Source organism: Schistocerca americana, chromosome 2 (genome assembly GCF_021461395.2).
Source record: "Schistocerca americana isolate TAMUIC-IGC-003095 chromosome 2, iqSchAmer2.1, whole genome shotgun sequence".
Lineage (NCBI taxonomy): Eukaryota > Metazoa > Arthropoda > Insecta > Orthoptera > Acrididae > Schistocerca > Schistocerca americana.
In genome coordinates, this window is record NC_060120.1 from 822,868 (window position 1) to 843,563 (window position 20,696).

Here is a 20,696-nt window from a genome sequence, read left to right on the forward strand (position 1 = left end):
GTCCAAATGGCTCTGAGCACTATGAGACTTAACATCTGATGTCATCAGTCCCCTAGAGTTAGAACTACTTAAACCTAACTAACCTAAGGACATCACACACATCCATACCCGAGGCAGGATTCGAGCCTGCGACCGTAACAGCAGCTCGGTTCCGGACTGAAGCGCCTAGAACCACTGGGCCACAGCGGCCGGCTGGGAAGTTGCACAAGCATCGAACACCCAAGAGAGGATATAGGTGTAACACGTGGCCGGCACACAGACAACCGTTAAATGTCCTACACATTTCCTTGTTTAACATCAGAGACCAACTGTTCACAACTGTTGTGAGCACAGCATGCAGCACCAGGCAGCACCACAGGCGTCGACGCGTCGCCTACGCACTCCAGGAACGGTGTGCAGTCCACCAACTGCCGCACCAAGAAGTCGCCGCGCTGCCGCCTCCAGAGGAGCGACTCGCGCCGGCGCCACAGAAGAGCGGGCAGTTCCAAGTCAGCTCGCCTACCGGGCAGACCGCCCTCTACTGTGCAGTTCGCGCCGCATCGTCTAGCCTTCTAGCTGGTCCACACCATCCCGTCTTCAGTGAACGCACTAGTGCGACAAGAACTGTTTACCGTCCAACCTTAGTCTCTGCAATAGTAGTTGAACTTACGATCTGCTGCTTGAGGCGCTTTGTACAAAGTTGACTGTTCGTCAATAAATGTGTGTGTTCTTGTCACTTTCATTAACATTGTTTCAGTGTCTTCCTCGTTCTCCTCTCATAGTGTTTCTCTTTTCTTTCTTATTTACTTACTTTTTATTTGAGTCATCAGTCTTCTCACTGGTTTGATGTGGCCAGCCACGAATTCCTCTCCTGTGCCAATCTCTTCATCTCAGAGTAGCACTTGCAACCTACGTCCTAAATTATCTGCTCGACATTTCTTGCCGTAACAGCTTCCTCTAGAAACATAGAAGTCATTCTCTGATGTCTTCTTAACAGATGTCCAATCACCCTGTCCCTTCTCCTTCTGAGTCTTTTCCACATATTCGTTTTCTCTCCGATTCTCTGCAGAACCTCCTCATTCCTTACCTTATCAGTCTACCTAATTTTCAAAATTCGTCCGTAGTACCACATCCCAAATGCTTCCATTCCCTTCTGTTCCGGTTTTCCTACGGTCCATGTTTCACTACCATACAATGCTGTGATCCGAACGTATATTCTCAGAAATTTCTTTCTCAAAGTAAGGCCAATGTTTGATATTGGTAGACTTCTCTTGGCCAAGGATGCCGTTTTTGCCAGTGCTAATCTACTTTTGATGTCCTCCTTGCCCCATCCGTCATAGGTTATTTTGCTGCCTAGGTAGCAGAATTCCTTAACTACCTCTACTTCGTGACCATCGATCCAAATGTTAATTTTCTCGTTGTTCTCGTTTCCGCTACTCCTCATTACTTTCGTCTTTCTTTGATATAGTCTCATTCCACATTCTGTACTCATTAGACTGTTCATTCCATTCAGCATACCGTGTAATTCTTCTTCACTTTCACTCAGGATAAAAATGTCATCACCGAATCGTATAATTGATATCTTTTCATCTTGAATTTTAATTCCACTCCTTCACCTTTCTTTTATTTCCGTCATTGCTTCTGCGATGTACAGATTTAACTGTAGGGGCGAAAGACTACAGTCCTGTCTTACACCCTTTTTAATCCGAGCACTTCGTTCTTGGTCGTTCACTCTTATTATTCCCTCTTGTCTCTTGTACAAGTTGCATATTACCAGTCTCCCCTATATGCCGACCGGGGTTGCTCAGCGGTTCTAGGCGCTACAGCCTGGAACCGTGCGACCGCTACGGTCGCAGGTTCGAATCCTGCCTTGAGCATGGGTGTGTGTGATGTCCTTCGGTCCGTTAGGTTCAAGTAGTTCTAAGTTCTAGGGGACTCATGACCTGAGGGGTTAAGTCCCGTAGTGCTCAGAGCCATTTGAACCATTTTCTCCCTATAGCTTACCCCTATTTTTCTCAGAATTTCGAACGTCTAGCACCATCTTACAATGTCGAACGCTTTTTCCAGGTCGATATATCCTGTGAATAAGTCTTCATTTTTCTGCAGTCTTACTTCCATTACGAAGCGCAATGTCAGAATTGCCTCTCTGGTGCCTTTACGTTTCCTAAACCCAAACTGATTGTCATCTAACATCTCCTCGATTTTCTTCTCCATTCTTCTGGATATCATTCTTGTCAAGAGTTCGGATGCTTGAGCTGTTAAGCTGATTGTGGAATAATTCTCTCACTTGTCAACTCTTGCAGTCTTGGGAGTTGTGTGGATGATATTCCTCCGAAAATCAGATGTTACGTGACCAGACTCATACATTCTACACACCAACTTGACTAGTCGCTTTGTTGCCACTTCTCCCAATCATTTTAGAAATTTTGATGTAATGTTGTCTATCCCTCCTGCCTTATTTGATTTTAAGACCTCCAAGGCTCTCTTAAATCCTGATTCTACTTCTAGACCCTCCATCTTTCCTAGATTCTTGTTTCTTCTTCTGTCACATCAGACAAATCTTGCCCCTGACAGAGGCCTTCAATGTACTCATTCCACCTATCCGCTCTCTGCTCCGCAGTTGGTAGTGGAATACCCCGTTACACACTTAATGCTACCGCCCTTGCTTTTAATTTCACCGAAGGTTATTTTGACTTTCGCATGCTGAGTCAGTCCTTCCGAAAGTCATTTCTTTTTCGATTTTTTCACATTTTTCGTGCAGCCACTTCGTCTTAGCTTCCCTGCACATCCTATTTTTCTCATGCCACACATACTTGTATTTTTGTTCTTGAATTTGCCTGAACATTGCTGTAAGTCCTCTGTGATTCCCCTTTTTAGAGATGTCCATTCCTCTTCAACTGTACAGCCTACTGTGCTATTCGTAATTTCTGTATCTATAGCCTTAGAGGACTTCAAGGGTATCTCGTCATTCTTTACTACTTCCGTATCCCACTTCTGTGCATATTGATTCTTCCCGACCAATCTCTTAAATATTCTGCTAACAGTCATTGGATCTCGACCAACGCGAGCAGCAATGTCGCGATACGATAAACCGCAATCGCGATAGGCTACAATCCGACCTTTACCAAAGTCGGAAACGTGATGGTACTCATTTCTCCTCCTTACACGAGGCATCACAACATCGTTTCACCAGGCAACGCCGGTCAACTGCTGTTTGTGTATGAGAAATCGTCTGGAAACTTTCCTCATGCCAGTACTTTGTAGGTGTCGCCACCGGTGCCAACCTTGTGTGAATGCTCTGAAAAGCTAATCATTTGCATACCGCAGCATCTTTTTCCTGTCGGTTAAATTTCGCGTCTGTAGCACTTCATCTTCGTGGTGTGGCAATTTTAATGGCCAGTAGTGTAGATTGAGCCTTTACATTTCCCTTTTTAGATTTTCTAGCTTCCCTACCACATTCAAGTTTCTGACATTTGACACCTCGACTCGTAGAACTTTATCCTTTCGTTGGTTATTCCATCTTTTCACATGGTCACCTGCCCCTATGCAGTCCCATCCCGAAGATCCGAATCGGGGACTGTTCCGGAATCTTTTGCCAGTGGAGAGATCATCATGACAATTACAGGTCACATGCCTTTAGTTACACGTTATGTGTCGTTAATGCAGCGATTTCCATGGACTTCTGCATCCTCATGCCTTTGATCTTGCCGTTTCTTCCGCCTGTACGGCGGTTTCCCACTCCAAGTACGAGAGGGTGCCCTGAGCCTCTGTCCGCTCCTGCGCCCTCAGCGCACTATAAATAGTTGAGGGTGACGACGAGTAAACTCTCCTCTTGTGGTGGTGTTAGAAATACAGTACAACAGTCGGGGACGAGGGTGGGCCAGGATCTGCGCAAATTGCAGGATTAATTTTGTTTTGCCTACCCACCCATCCTTGTTACTTGCTATTTATTTCTTGCTACTTATTTTTATGTGTCTAGTACAGTATTGTGTGGACTTTTGACTCATGACAAATACTACTACTGTGTTATTTTGTGCGCAGCGTCTATTCCAAATCCCTTACAGGCGTGGCTTCTGCTTCACAAGGTGGTTCGCTAGCCCTTGTTATTCAGTGAAAGAGAGAGGAAATCCAGTAGCCGCTGCAAGCCGCGACGACAGTAACAGGCAGAAGTGATACTTCTGTCTTAGACGTGGAACGTAGTTGGGACAAGGTGTTTGTTAGTTTGCTAGTAGCTAAGAGAGATGTCAAATTGCAGCTGGACATTGGTATTTCAGTTACACTTGTGGATAACATTACTTGTGAACGGTTAGATTCACCACTGCTGTGTCGAGCTAAGCATGTGTTGTCAGTTTATACTGGACAGGAAATTCCAGTTTTAGGAACTTCCAGTATGCCAGCTATCTTTCAAGGTGTAACGAAGAGATTTGTATTCACAGTGATTTCTGCGAAATTTTAGCAGAATATTTCTGGCTTAGATTCTTTAGACATTCTTGGATTGACAATCCACAAGTCAATGTTTGCAAATTTCAGCAGATGTGCCTCTAGACAATCTTCGAGCTCTGTGAGACAAATTTAGTGGACTTTGTAGTGACGGTCTCGGTTGTGCGAATAATTTTAGCTCACGTGTTACTCCAACACAACGCACAACCGAAGTTTTGTAGTGCTAGGCAAGTGCCCATCGCCATTAGGCAACAGCTCGCTGAACATTTACGGCATTGGAAAGCTGGTGAGGTCACCAAGCATTTGCTTGAGCGTTGAAAGCCCTTTTTGGTCGCTACCGGATCCTAGAATCAACTCGATTCGATATTTCGGCGATCCAACTGGTCGCCATCTTCAGGAGAATGCTGCTTCTGCTGATGAGTCCCGCTGAGAACTCGGAGCTAAGCCGGACTCATCAGCAGAAGCAGGAGTCTCCTGAACATGGCGACCAGTTAGGTAGCCGAAATATCGAATCGAGTTGATTTTAGGTTCTGGTAGCAAACCCGAAGAGACTTTCAAGACTTATCACGCCGGGAAAGCCTACGAAGTCACATTTGCCCGAGCGATTTAGGAAAATCACGGGAAACCTAAATCAGAATGGCCAGACGCGGGTTTGAACAGTCATCCTCCAGAATGCGAGTCCAGTGTGCTAACCACTGGGCCACCTCGCTCGGTATATTCATAACGAATCCTACTCCAGTTATATCATTTTCTGCTGTTGTAGATAATACCCTATATTCGTCTGACCAGAAATCATTCTCATCTTTCCATTCACTGCTTTCCACAATATGTAGATCCTACCTTTGCATTTCCCTTTTTAGTTTTTCTAGCTTCCTTAGCACCGTCAAACTTCTGGAATACCACGTTACGATTCTTTGTACATCACTCTTTCGTTGGAGGGGAAGGAGCGGGGGCGGGGGAAGTAAATCTTATGCCACTGGGGTGACCATCATTACAGGCCACATGTCGTGTGGATACACCGTAAGCGCCTTTCATTCCATAGTTCCCATTACCTTCTGCATCCTCATGCTGTTTGATCATAGCTGATTCTTCTTTTAGGGGCAGTTTACCGCACCAAGGGGAAAAGGATCTGATCCGCTGCCCTTCTTTGAAATAGCCTTTGCCAAAACGAAGTTGACATCTTATTCCAGAAGTCTTCAGCCTCCAATACTGATAACTTATATTCTAAAATTAAGCAGTGGCTGAGATCGAATCCGGGATCCCTGACTTCTTGATTACTAGTCACAGATGTCACGGTGTCCCAAATTATGTGACGGTAACATGAGTGTCGATCAATAGATGGTAAGACCTCGAGGTCGGCATCCTTGCAGGTAGTATGTAGGCTACAGTCCAAGGAGAGCAACAAACCACTTGACTGAAACAGTGGCGCTTTCGGACAGTGAAACTTCGTAATGCACTGAAAACGAAAATTTATGTACACAAAGCGCCAGTAAGAGCACCAAAGACAATTCACGTTTGTTGTCAGTGCTTAATGACAAGTGAACCAACATGTCAGAACACAACCTATGACAACATTTTTACTTCTTATGCTTTGGAACAAACTGATAAAAAAAGGAACTGACAAGCGATAACTTTATGGGTAAATAAATAAAAGGGGAGCTCATAGTTATAAACCCCAAAGAAAAAAAAGAACTGAATTTTGGAGTAGGCTGGCGAAATCATCGATAAGGATCATAAAAAATACCATAAATTACCTTGGATTGCAATAGTACTAAAGAGACTGTTGACACACTCGATCAGTTAAGAACTCACTTATAAACGTAAGACTGATCGATAGCCAATGTTTCTGCGCAGGATTCTTGGCGTTTCTGCTAAGAAAATTGATGTCATTCATGTTGGGACGCAAATAAATTGACGTTTTATGATCATAAGAACTTGTCAATTCGACCGCAAGGCGACATAATGTGCCAAGAATACTCCTTGAAAAATCAGATGAAGAACTGATGATCGTCAAGAGCAGACAACAACCTCGAAATACAATTTTAGTGTCAAAGTTTGAAACCACAGAAAATAATACAAAATCTGTGAACTGTAAGTTCTGCCGATGAAACGATGGGAAGAAACGTAACTTGCGTGCAACGGGCCACAGAGCTATTTAGCTACCCACGTCACTTACTGGTTCCAAAATAGTAAGTAAGGAATAGGAATGCTTTTTCCATTTTTGTATATCTTACAGTTAAATGTGTTTAGTAGTTTCTTCTTTTATTGCAAGTATTAGTTACATAATACTATCATAAAAATATTATTATTTTAAAAGGCGTGCTCAGCTGTACATAGAGATTGCTAAACCTTCCAATTTTCCAGTAACTGAATGTAACGAATTTATTTTCATTTAGTGTCGAATTTAAACCGACAGTATAATGTTGGTCCCACGAAGTAACGTCGAGAACAGCATACACAGGTGGACAGAAGTATTGTGACACAGGTCACATGGGTATCTCACGGTCAATTGTGACTGATGCATACACGGAATGTGTATTTGCGTATGTGCCATAATGCAGGGAATATTTCAAAAGACGCCTACTATGCGAATGTCACAGTACCCTCTACCTGGAACGATTTGTTCTGTGTTACCATCACAGGCGTGTGTTTCACTCGGGACAAAAGTAATCAGACACCGCCCCGCTTGACAAAGTAGCCGTAGTCTGAAGGCACAACTCGGTGGCAGCGAGCAGTCAGTGTGCGCAAGGCAACTGTCTCGTACTGCAGCAAAGCACAGGCCTCGCCAGGAAAGACCAACGTAGCGCCACGCCCCGTACAGGTAGGGACACGGCAGTGGGAGAGCGAAGGCACATTGTTCGGCTGAATAGTGAGTAAAAATAATATGCAGAAATAGGCAAGGTCGTCAAGCGAAGCCGAAAAACTACATTTAATACTGTCCACACATGGAAAGAAGAAAACACTCTCGTCAATCGCCCACGGTAGGTGCGTCCTTAGAAACTCACGAACAGAGACAATAGGAAGATATTCCGAATGCTGAAAAACGACCTGCGGACAACGGTCCCTGCTATATGTGCAGAACTGGCGGAACTCGTTGGTACCGAAGTTAGTGGCAGAACAGTGCGCAGATGGCTGGACGGTGCTGGGTACAATGCCAGAGTGCCAAGGCGCAAAACGTTCGTCAGTAAGTGTGACGCAAAAAGCGGAGGGTTTTTGCAGAAGAATTTGCAGGCACGGATGTGACCTTCTGGGACAAGATTCTGTGGAGTGATGAATACAAATTTACTTTGAGGCACCTGGGTGGCCGCAGTTTAGTGTGTCGTCCAGCCACTTAGAGCGGGAGCCCAAAAACATGCAAGCAACCATCAAACATGGAGGCGGCAGTGTGACGGTGTGGGGATGCATGTCTTCCAGACGTGTTGGTGAGCTTGTATTTATTGAAGGCACCGTGGACAAATTTGTCTATCTCGATATACTCAAACAAAATTTGACGAAAAGTGCTGCGAAGTTGGCTCTTGGAGGTGAGTTTTATTTCCAACAAGACAATGATCCTAAGCATACGGCAGAAACTGTCAAACAGTGGGCACCGTACAACATGCGTCATCGCCTCATTACCCACCGCAGTGTCCGGACCTCAATCCCATCGAAAACATCTGGAATGAGCTGAAAACGAGACTAGACAAAGGACATGTGAGGAGTTTGACACGTTTGCGTGCATTGATAGAAGAAGAATGGGTGAATATCGGTTCGGATACAACGGAAAAGGTTGTTTACTCCATGCCATAAAGACTAAGGGCTGTAATACAGAGAGAGGGATGCATTACCAAATACTGACTGCTGAGTGTCTGAATACTTTTGCCCATTATATTTTCGATTATCTCTTTTTTTTACACAAAAGATGTTTTGTTACTTTTTGTCCTGCATATGTTCAGACTGAAATATGTATTACACATTTGTAAAGAATAAAATATATATTTTGAGTTAAAAACACATTTATGGTTTACCTCTCTGATTACTCCCAGTGTCTGAATACTTTTGTCCGCCTCTGTACATCGTTGCACAGCAAAAGCTTTAGGTTTTTCTTTGTAAACATGTCTTACGGGAAAACATTCCGCGTGACAAATGTTTCAAAATGGACCCCAATGGCTGACAGACGTTCAGCTAGCAACTGTCAAACTTCTCAGTGCATTTTTCAAATTATCGAGATTCCACTTATTTGACATATTTGTAAGACCATGTTTCTTAAATCTGAGAGTGTTCCGAAGCAATGCTTCACTGTACAGCCAGCGGCAAGCAGTTCCACAGTAGTGCTTTATACAAAGAGCGGCGTTTGAACACCTGTTACTGGCGATACATCACTGACCTTTGCGGCGGTAACCTGGGAGTGCTGCAGCGGTGGCCAGCGCCTCTGGCGGACTCGTGTTGATAAACCGGGAGCCACGCCGCAGCTGGAGTCTTAGTGGGGGAAGGGGGAGGGGAGGAGCGGACGTCACGCGACTGTCAGGTTCCCGCAAAAAAGGGCACCGTAACACCTGCCTGCGTCACGCCAGATCCGACAGACGTCGTATCTTATTCGATCGTTATCTCGTGGCTCCCTCCCGATATTTTAAACGCGGCGGTGACTTTCCAGTGATTCCTTTCCACTGTCCGCTTCCGCATCAGAGCGGTCATTACCCTTCATAACATATGAGAGACAAAGGGGGGGGGGGGGGGGGAGGGCGCCAAGGGGCGCACGCATTGTTATCCCTGAAACTACTCGTAACTTTTCCTTTTATGGTGGCTGGAACGTGGTGCATTTAGGAGCTACTTAAAGAAGTAGTGGTTCCGGTTTGAAAAGATGGTTTTAACAGGCTCAATGCATTTGCCATCTATTATCTAACGACACCGTAACGTGCTATGAAGTTTATATCAGTTTACGCTTACCGGTCACCTGATCCCGGTTTTGTTTTTTCAGTCATTATCAGTAGTCCAAAACATGAATAAAACAATGTCAAAAACGACACAGCCAATAAATAAATATTATACAATATGAGTGTTGACTAAAACAAACTTCATAGTGACAGCTGAAGGACATGAACAAACGATTAGCTGTAGTTGACATCTCATGGCGCTCTGGACAGTTGTCACTTTTACTGTTTGTACCATGCAGTTTACTTACCTGTATCAATACAAAAAACAACGCAATGGATGTTACCCTATCTGTATAATCATCTCCACCTCAAGTAAATACTCTTGTCTGTTCCGTTCATATTTTCTCGTGTTTCTTCCTTCTTCCGTTTGCTACTCGACAGCTAGTTTGGGAAAAATACTCTCTTCTATCCGTTAAGCATGTGGACTATACGGCCTTGTGGAGACCAATGGCTTAGATTCTCCTCGTGCTGAGACCCTCGTTTCACATTCGAATGGATCGGGCTTCAGATCCTTCTAAGCCGTCCGGATTTCTCTGAATCGATTAAAGCCCCTATCAGCACGTTGCCTTCGAAATTGGCACGGCTGATGTCCTCCCCTATCCATCTCCCACCCGAGTTTGCGCTCTGTCTCTTGCGAATTCGTCGTCAGTGGTACGTAATACTTTAACCGTCCCTATTGTCTTCCTCATATAGTGTTATATTTGGTGTCTGTTAATTTCTTTGTGTTTAGTGTACTGTATAACGAAAGGGTCACCTTCATCTCGAAAACAGCCTCGAATGTGGTTTCTCCAAATGGACGTTATCAAAAGATCTGTGACTAATACCCGAGTTTGTACGCTTGACGTTTGACTGGTTTAACGTCGTCTATCAAACATCAGAATAGACAATGCTTTTTGTGGTCGGCTCCCTCAATCGTTGCCATAAAGTCAATCCAACGTAAAATCTTTAATATCTATTAGGCTTATGTTGAACTGCCACCTAATTAGTTGAAACTGCCAGTGGTTTTCCGATATTTTCACCATCTGATGGTGGGATCTCAGCGTCCATAAAACGACTGTGAAGATCAAAGAACATTAGACATGGTCTGCCTTACGGAAGCATAACCGCAGGTCGGTGGGGGACTGAGACGAAGCGACTAAGCTGGATCTCAACTCTTGAATGGGGCTTCTTCAATCAACGCGTGAGCGCAACCCTATGGAAAAGTTGTTTATTACGTTGGGTGTTTTCTACCGACCCGGGACGGCAGCTGCTACATTCTCGTTTCTTTAGACGCCTTTTCCAGTTACAGTGAAGTTACTGCCTCTTTAACCTTTTCCTGTTTCTCTCAAAACTTCTATCGTTGGCCCTCTCAGAATATACTGATAATGCGCCGGCATCTTTATCCAAGGTCTTCAAGAAGTTCTACTTTGGAAACGCGGTAAAACATTTCTCGATGATTCTGTATTACCCCCGCCCTCATTTGCGCAGAGGATCAATCCTGACTTCAAATTCGTGTCGATAATAGGCCATGCACACACTCAGAACAAATGGAATACATCCATACCCTGCCTGAATCTAGCACTTTCCTCGTTCCATCACGGAGCCATCAGGGCAACACCCACGTATTTGATTTTTAGCTACCGTCTAAGGTCTCCCTTGAGCAATTTGTAGTCCGTGAACGACCTTCTTGCTGACAAAACTACCTTTGATATTATCCAACAAAATGGGAGACGAACCAGGAGCAATATCATTTCGCACACAGGGGACACGTGCAGCTTTATAATAAGGGCCGGTGTGCATTTAAGGCAAATGTCGGTGACCAAGTCTTCATTCGTAACTCCAGCGTGAGAGGGTAGGGTGATGTTGCCACTTCGGTCAAGTTGTCGCCCTGTTTTGTGGGACCTTGCGAGGTGGCTAAGGTACTGAATCCAGTCAGTCTCAGTCCGCAATCTCGTTGCAGGCGAACATCGATGGTGCATTCCATCCAGACGAATAGCGTCTCTTAATTATACCTGTTTCCAGTCCCTCCCGCAAAGGGAGGGGGGAGCTCGAAGTAGGGGAGGACGACCTGTGCGAGCCCTTGTCGATCTTCTTTGTCGATGGGAGTTCTAATAGTTGCCAGTAGGACAAGCGGTGGAGTCACAGGGGGTGTGCGGAGTGAGTGTGGTGGGCGGGCGTGCGAAGCGCCGGCCGGCAGTCGGGAAGGACGCCTCGGCCAGCCCCGGGAACTGAGGGGCGGTAACGAGGCGCAAGTGCAGCGAGGCGGGGGTCACTCGCTGTGGTGTGGCTGCAGGTGGCAGGTCGTGTACTGAGTCGCCCGCGTGGGTACGGGGTGTACTGTGTGGCCGTGATTGGTGGAGTGCCTCGCGCTGCATTTCATGCACCCTGACGTCAGCTGCCTTTACCGGGAACGTGGATGTGTTAATTCACCTGCCTATTGTCGAGAGTACGTGTCACTCGTGAGCCATTTCGATGTTTGTATAATGCGGTGCTGTACTTTGCATCTGCGTGCTGATGTGGGACTCAAGATTATATTCAGGGCAAAACCTTACGTGTTTGGTATTCAATAATTATTGTTTCTGTTCAGTTTTCGTGATGCGTAATAGGAATAAGTAAATATGCTACCTTCTTCTATTGGGCGAGCAAAGAGCTTTCGACTTGATAACTGTAGTCTTCTTATATTGTTCAAATCGATTATAACTCTTTGTTGATTACAAAGATTCTGTGTCTTTGTTGATTACAAAGGTTCTGTAACGCTCCTGTGCAGTCTGAGTCATGTTGTGGAGTCAACACTGAGTCTTGTGCTGGGGGTTAAACAACGGTCTCATTTAGGTAGTTTCATTTATAAATGGCAGTTGCCGCTCGAGGGCCGTCACATGACCGTTTTCTTTTAATAAACATAAATTTCACTGTGTAGTTGGCCGTATCCGTTCCGAACACTGTTTATAAAGAAAAAAATAACATGAAGCATCTATTTGTTCTGAAGTTAATGTTTTCAAATATTTCTAATACTATATATGAAGACAGTAGCTGGTCTCGAAAGAACAGGTACCATTGATGACCGTGCAGATTCTCTAGAATAAATGATAATTAACTGAAACCATCACCTGCCGACATGTGTTGTTGATATCCCTCGATGGGGAGAGCTGAAAATGTGTGGCCAGACCGGGACTCGAACCCGAGATCTCCTGCTTACATGGCAGACACTATATCCATCTGAGCCACCGAGGACACAGATGAATAGTGCGACTGCAGGGACATTACGTATGTAGATATTGGACGGTTGGGAATGTGGGTCTCACGGGAAGAGTGCAAGGAATACGTCCCTGCAGTCGCGCTATTCATCTGTGTCCTCGGTGGCTGAGATGGACAGATCGTCTGCCATGTAACATTTTCAGCTGTCTCCATCGAGGTATATCAACAACACCTGTCGACAGCTGACGGTTTCAACTAATTATCATTCATTTGTAATAAATTCTTGTGATTAGTGCTGTTGAAGCAGGAAGCCTTTTAGAAGCACATTGGAATCTTCTTAAAGGAACTGAATAGTGTAAGGTTTAAATTTCTGGTGGCCATATAACTGCAGTATACAATTTTTTTAAAATATGTTCTTTATCTTCCTACTGTACCATCATTCAAGAAGATCAGGTGCTTAAACTGCGCTTAAAAAAGGAAAAGGGCAAACATTATCGGTATTCTGTTTGTGTGTGAAATGTAATCCTGAACTGTAGTCTGTTGTAGCGATCGGTTGTAACTGCCCTCCTGCCCTTCCCTCCGAGCCTGTACGGCCTGCTGCGTGATCCTGTTGCGGCGGCGGGGTACGCCGTCGTTCTTATCGCCGAAGGCGTCTGCATAACGATATACGTACAAAAACTTTTCTAAATGGTAAACTCAAGATTTAAGAAATCGTGTTACCAACTGATTGAAAATTAATTATTCTTGGCGAAGACGGCTACCTATAATATTCTTGTCCAATAATTTTATAAAGAGCTTAAGTAATTTTGCTATTAAACAATCGTAATTTAATTTCTTTTGTCGAAGGTAGATATCTATAGAGTCTTGCTCAGATTCTTTTGGTAAACGGTTTACAATCATGATTTAAGTAATTTCAAGTCACTTGTGTGTAAATTAATTCCTTAAAATAAATGTTTATTGAACTTCGCCTTCTAATTGCGAATGATGTTTGAAATATAATTTAGGTTACTTGTTGTGGATGACCTTCCCATCCAAGAGCTGATTACGCTGACGCCAAGGTGGCATGTCAGATTTCAATGCCTCTCCATAGTTCACAGAGTAACCAGCTGAAAAATACTCCGTTCGGAGCATAAAAAAGGCGAATGTGTTTCGACAGAGAAGTGCAGAACCAACTCTCTCAATTCTCATTCCATCTTCCTCATAAAAACTTTGGCATGCGAACATATTTGCGCTCTTTGAACATAAATCATTCTAAATCTTTTTATCCAGTCTCTCGTTGTAGTTAAGCCTTCATACTCAGCATCTACCTCTCACTGCCACTGTCTGTATTAGTCTTCGTCTTTTTCGCCCATAGATTTACAGTAAATGCCACTGCCACTGTCTCCTTTCTCACTTACATTGTCTCCTTTTATGTTTCTTTCCCACTTGCATTGTCTCCACCATACCTCAGCAGCTCAAAAATTCTGGAGTCCACCCTGTTTTCTCACCTTCGCCTACATGTTTAACATTTCAGTCCAAAATGCGCCCTCCCCTATGTATATGTGTTAAAGTTCGCCTCCAGACGCTCCAAGTCTATGTATGGTCTCCAATCATCTGTAGTTTTCATTTGCACCGTCTCCTCTATGTTTTGTTCCAACTGCTTCTATCCCTCTCTTTCTCTTTTGCTGCCACTCTTGCTGCCACTCTTTCTCACTGACCATCAATATCTCCTCTCCCTTTGGTTCCACTGGTGTTGCCTTCATTCTCATTCTCAGTCGCTGCCACATTCTCTCTCCCACCATCACTGTCTCCTCTCTCTTTCTCTCCCACTGGCAATGACTCCCCTCTTTACCATCGTCATTGACTCTCTTCTACTTTCTTTCAGCACAAAAAAGCTCTAATATGTTTACATGATAAATATTTTTGTGAGGAAGGCGGAATAAAGATTTAGACAACTTGTTCTGCACTTTTCTGTTAGAGTCGTGCAAGGAGGAATCTATTCACCTTTTTTGTGCTCTCATAGGAAAATCTTTCTGCTGCTTCCCTTCTTTTCCCTGCTACAGAGTGTGCTGCTTGTGTAAGACGAATTCTATAGCTCGCTAAAGTTCTGACAGTTCATTTACATACATCGACACATTTGTATGCGTAGGCACCTATAAACAGCAAACAAGGACATGTAATATAAGTTTAACGCAAAATTGTTTGCTTTATATTTTTTCTTGATCGTAGTTAAAGTCCAGATTATTATTTCTATCTTAAAAGAGCGAAAATATTATTACATACATTTACTGAATTTGTAGACATTCGGGTTTTACACAGTTTTTTTTTCAGTTATTTTGTTATTTTCAAGCCTCTTGAGACCCTTTGTATCAGTCTTTAACATCATGCAGCGCGTCAGCAACCGTATATGTATTGAAAATAAATAATTTTTTTCAGCCTTCAGTTGCAAGGTAATTTTTTACTCGTTTACCTAGGTTTCAATTCCAGTAATGGAATCTTCTTCAGAACAAAAATTAAATTATTTTGAGAGCCAAACACTGGCCATGTCACAGATTAAAAATTAAAACAATAAAGACGCATAATCATTAGATTATGTCTGTCAAGATTAAAACCATTAAGGCGAACGTAGACGGAGTTACGCCGGCTGGCGTAAACGAGTAAAAAATTACCTTGCAACTGAGGGCTGAAAAAAAATTGTTTATTTCCTTTGTATCAGATTTTTGTCACTGCAGTACCACTTATGGGCATATTTGTATAGGAATGAAGCGCCCATTATATAGAGACCAATGTCATTAAGTTTTATTGGTGACAAATAGGTGACTAAGAACGTAGTTTGATGGCCTCAGAAACCTTGTAATGACACTAGAATCCTTGCCATGAGATCACAACGTTAGTTAAATTTAAATTTACGGCACAGACCAGATATTGAGTACATTTTTACACGCATAAGTACGGTAATATTGAACCTCTGGACCTCGGTAAAGGATGATGATATCGAAAAAATTTCAAAGTTTCCAGAGACAGTCATTTTAAAAATTTAGGATAAAAATTCCGACGATCTGCCCTGAAGAGAAATTATAGAAGTTCAAATGTTCAAATGTCCGTGAAATTTTATAGGACTTAACTGCTAAGGTCAACAGTCCCAAAGCTTACACACTACTGAACCTAAATTATCCTAAGGACAAATACACACACCCATGCCCGAGTGAGGACTCGAACCTCCGCCGGGACGAGCCGCACAGTCCATGACTGCAGCGCCTTTCGACCGCTCGGCTAGTCCCGCGCGGCAAATTATACAAGTGACCATCCCCACAGTTGGTACTTTTCTTACCCAAATATATCGGTTTCTTTATGTTTCCTCAAGAACGGCCCATGAACCAATAGTGCTGGTATAAACCGCTCACATCCTCCCTAGACCTCAGCTAATGCAAAAGAACCAACCGATTTCCTTTGTTTTCCTGGGCTGGAGGAAGTGTGTAATGCTTAAAGTTTGACCAGTACGATAGGATGGTTACAGCATGCCTGTTCCTCAGCTAAGTATGTAACACCGACAGTTTCCAGAGACCTTTATGTGTCTAAATCTCTATAGTGGTCTAGCCCAATCCCTGTACAGAGCAAGGGGGTAAAATAAATTTAAAACTGCTTCTCCGTTCGCAAGTTCGGCTTACTATACAATTAAGATTTTGTTGGTGGTAGGAATGGCGCTGTGCCCTGCTCTATTAAAAGAACGAAGACCTTAATTATCTTCAATATGCATTAAAAGTAATTTTCTGAAGACGTCTTTAACCAAAGATATTTGAGTCTCTGAGTCTCTACGCGAGCCTATCTCAGTATCTCTAGCACCTGAGTTTACGGTGCAGTTAGTGAATTTCCTCCACTATGAAAATGAGTAAACAGCTGAGTGCGTTCAATCAGTCAAAGTTTACGTAATCTTCATATTTTTGTACTGAAATTGTCTGATAATTATCCGATTTAGATTTACTTGTACAATGTGCAGTAAGTTTTCTCTGAGTCACACGCTCATGTTTACAATGTCTGAGTGCCATATTCCATTCCATCTGTCCTTTTATTTCCCTCTTTGAACAATAAAAACGGATGAATGTGTGTATGTACAGTTATGAATTATACGTACATAACTGCGGGAGTAGAGTAGTGTGTTAAGATGACAGTGTGACCAGCTTCAGTAGATACTTGGTTGGTACCAAAATCGTTTGTGTTTCAAAATTCTGTACATGGCTGCACGTTCAGAGATGGTGAATAGTTACAATTGAAAGAAAATAGCCCTCGGTTACTATTTTTAATGAATTAACCGGGTTTAAACACTGTTAAGAGTGTCTTCCTCAGAATTTAAATCAAAGAATTGTCTATAACATGGACACAGAATTATGACTAGAAACGTATGATATAGAGCATAAGTACAGAACCATCGTGAAATACTGGCAGTACTTATATGTCATTTATAAAATAATAAATATCCCTAAAGGGCATTAGTCTCAACGATATATAAGATAAAAATCTGTGATGGCGAGCCACTAAGGGCTGCTCGTTACTTACGCGGTTACAGGGTGCAAACGGACTGAAGGTGCCTGCGTTAAAAAATGCGGTCTGGTGAACATGGCACTGCAACGAGCGCGCCATCTAGTAGCAGTAGATACAATTAGGCTACTTCACATTGAAATATAGGCAGAAAAGATTATAAATGATCAGTATTTAGTACATAATGGAAAGCTATGTTTGTTTGATAGTAGCATACAACATAATATTTTGTCTACATCAAAGCTTATTACAGTAAGATGAAACATGAAAACATCATTATGAAAATGTAGATAGGATTGAATGACAACTTGTAGAAAGCAATATTGATGTGAAATACAGCCAAGAAACATTTGATAATTGAAAAACATAGGACTACCTTAGAAGGAAAAGAATATTTCGACACCTGCACAAGGAGACCCGAAGTCAGATATAGAGTGACGGCTTTAGACCGTTGAAAAATTTGTTGTTACATAGCTATAGCTGTTCGTTAAGGATGATGCTCTCCTTTCAAGCAAGAAGTTTGGAGATCTCCAATTCTTATAGAGTATCTAGTCAATGCCCTTTCTTTTCGATGTGCAAAATGTTTCTATCGCAGATGGCTTTCGGTGAATGACCTGTAATTAGAAGATGGTTGGCAAAAGACGAATTTTGGGGGCTAGTGCCATTTTTTCTTAGCAAGTGTCCTTAATATCTGGTAATGAAGGCACGTCCAGTTTGTCCTATATAGTAAGAGGAGCAAGTATTGCAGACAATTTTGTAGACACCAGAATTTTCTAAAGGGGAACGAATAGAATGTAAATTATGAAAGAAGTTTATTTTCAAATTGTTATTAGAAGAAAAAGCAACGTTGCAATCGTATTTCTTTCGAAGAATGCGTTGGATCTGATAAGAGATAGGCCCCATAAAAAGAACAGAGAAATATTTTTTGAGTTAGACTCGATAACAGAAGTGCCAAGCGTAGTAATTCTTTTAGCAGTTTTCTTTTTAAGGTCGTGATCTACTATGTTAGGTTTATACTGGTTGTTAACTAATATTGTTTTAAGTAAATTGATTTTGCCGTTCAGCTTTTCTTTAGATAGTGGGATGGAAATGGCTCGGTGACCAACAGAATGAAGAAAGGTTTTTTTATGCGATTGTGGATGAGTAGAAGATGCAGGAACTTTCTGGTTGGTATATGTTACATTGCGAAATATATTGAAAGAAATTTTATTTGTTTCTATGATAATCGTCTAGTCAAGGAAGTTTAATTGACTGGTTCCATTTTCCAATTCGATAGAGAAAGAAATTTTCTGATGAAGATCATTGAATAGGTTAAAAGATACGATTAACACTGTCAGCGGGTCCTTTGTAGATGATTAGAATATCGTCTACGTATCTGGAATAAGAAATTCATTAAGTACAACTATTTAGAATTTAATGGACATTTGTACCAGCAATCCGACGATCTCGCTATGGTAAATCTGTTAGCTGGTATCCCTGCTGATATTTTCATCAACTCCCTAGAAGAAAAAAAATTTTTTTTTTTTTTTGCTTTCAAGCTGCATCACTAGGCATTTAGGACATAATGTTTATCATATCTATTGTGCAGAAGATGGAAATTTATTTTATCCTTGTTATATTTTTGGAAATTATTATATTCGCAAATACATAGCAAGTTTAGTTGGACTTAATTATGAATATCCATCATTCATGCTAGACTTTTTTAAACAGAATAATATATATATATATTCCAGATAAATTCGAAACAACTAAAACAGATTCACATAATATACAGCAAACTGGACGTCATTGGCAGTAACATCCATAATATATATATATATATAAATTAAACAACAATCACAAGTCTTTCTTTATGCTTGTTTGGCGTTGTTTTAATTTTATCTAGTTTGACTTTAATCTTATAATTTACATCTACATTTTTATTTTTAATTTCTTCTTCCAACCAATAATTGGAAAAATAACAATCTGGTATATTTTCAAATTTAAAAATAAATCTATCTATTCCTCAATAATTTTCGATTTTTATGTTGGAAATAATTAGTTGTATTCCTTGTTCTAGATCTTCTAAACATTTACAATTTTTTTATTTTTATATTTCGTAGTATTTGGCCCATTTTTACATTTTCAATTATTTCTTTATCTTATTCTTTATACAATAAACTATCATTGTCTTTGAAAATCGTTATTGTTTTTAAGTAAATTATTTTCGGATAGCATGTGCATTAAAAGTCGAAAAACCATATGTTTTTATTTCTGAAAATGGTTCTTCCTTTGGATAGTAAAAAATTTCTAATTCTTGTCGACTACTGTTATATGGAATACAAACAAATCCTTCTTTTTTTAGAATATTATTATTTTCTTAATTTCTATAAATGTATTTTTTGTAACTTTTTCGAAATATTTTGTATTATTTGCTATTAGTTCTAAACAATGTGTTAATAGATTAAATTCTTGTTCTTTTTGGAAATCTAGATTCTGTAATTATAAAATGTTGCTTCTAATCATGTAATTCCATTTTCTTTAGCTAATGTAGAAGCAAATGTTTCCCTTAATCATTTATCAGGACGATTTAAAAATATATAATATTGTTACCAAGCTGTTTGTTAACACCAGGACTTGTTAACTGGCAAATAAATTTATTGTAGATTTTAACTCTAGAATTAGAATTGATCCATGTTAAACAGTCTTTTCCAACAGAATTATTGTTGTTAACTATTACATTAAAATTTTCTTTATACTCTCCTTGTTTTCGAAAATTAAAATTGTTTGTTAAATGTCTACACATTTCTTCTCTGTTAAAAGTTCCTGCAAAAACTTATGTTATATCTAAATCCAATAAATAACAGTGTTCCTTTTTAAGTTCTAAAATTTTTGGTAATTCTCTTAAAAATGTATCAAGTTTAACATCTGCTAATTCTATTTTGTAGGGAATAACAACAGGATTTTTATACTTTTGTTCTATAATTTTTATATCTTTGTTAATAATTTGTTTAGTGCCTTTAATTATTTGTGTATTAGAATTTAATAAATATAGAATTTTTGCTTTAACTCCATCTCTTGCAAAATTAAATGTAGAAAATCTAGATCTTGAAAAACTATTAAAACTCCCACAAGCTTCCATTTTTACAAGAAATTTTCCATTTTTAATTTCTCCTTCACAAACTATAAAAACTGTTATTTTAATTAACATTATATTATCGCAAAATGATTCTGTAATCGCTTTAAATTCTTTTAATTTTTGTTTGTCATTTGTATATATTATATATCTAATATTTGTAACAAGACTACTATTATTTAAAGTTTCTGTAAGTAACCATAATGCAAATCTTTCATTAGTTGGTTTTACTTTATTTCCCAAAAGTTATGTTAAGGAATATTTATTTTTGTTTGTAGCACATATTTTAATTTCAGCTTCCATTTAGAGATATAAAAATTTATTAGTCTTGCAAAAAAGTAGCTAGAAGTGGAAAAGGTTAAAAAATAGAAAAATAAAAATTAACTGAAACTGGGTAGCTGAAAGTATAGCGATGTGATTTGATTAAATATATGAAAGTGGTAGAACTGTAAATATGCGTTCCCTCAAAAAACATTTACAAACAATAAATCATAATAATCTTATGGCTGCTAAAGCAGAAAGTAAATAATTTTATATATTTAATTTATCATATATTTATTATT

General features: G+C 40.7%; 1 protein-coding gene across 1 annotated transcript in view; it reads right to left on the reverse strand.

Annotated features, from left to right (window-relative positions):
* The window catches only part of LOC124594883 (cytochrome P450 9e2-like), a 55,842-nt gene extending 47,015 nt beyond the window's left edge, over window positions 1-8,827 (reverse strand). Inside the window, exon 1 of the mRNA XM_047133355.1 lies at window positions 8,783-8,827. The gene's annotated coding sequence lies outside the window, so the exon portion shown is untranslated. The remainder of the gene's footprint in view (window positions 1-8,782) is intronic.
* Window positions 8,828-20,696: the final 11,869 nt, after the last annotated feature.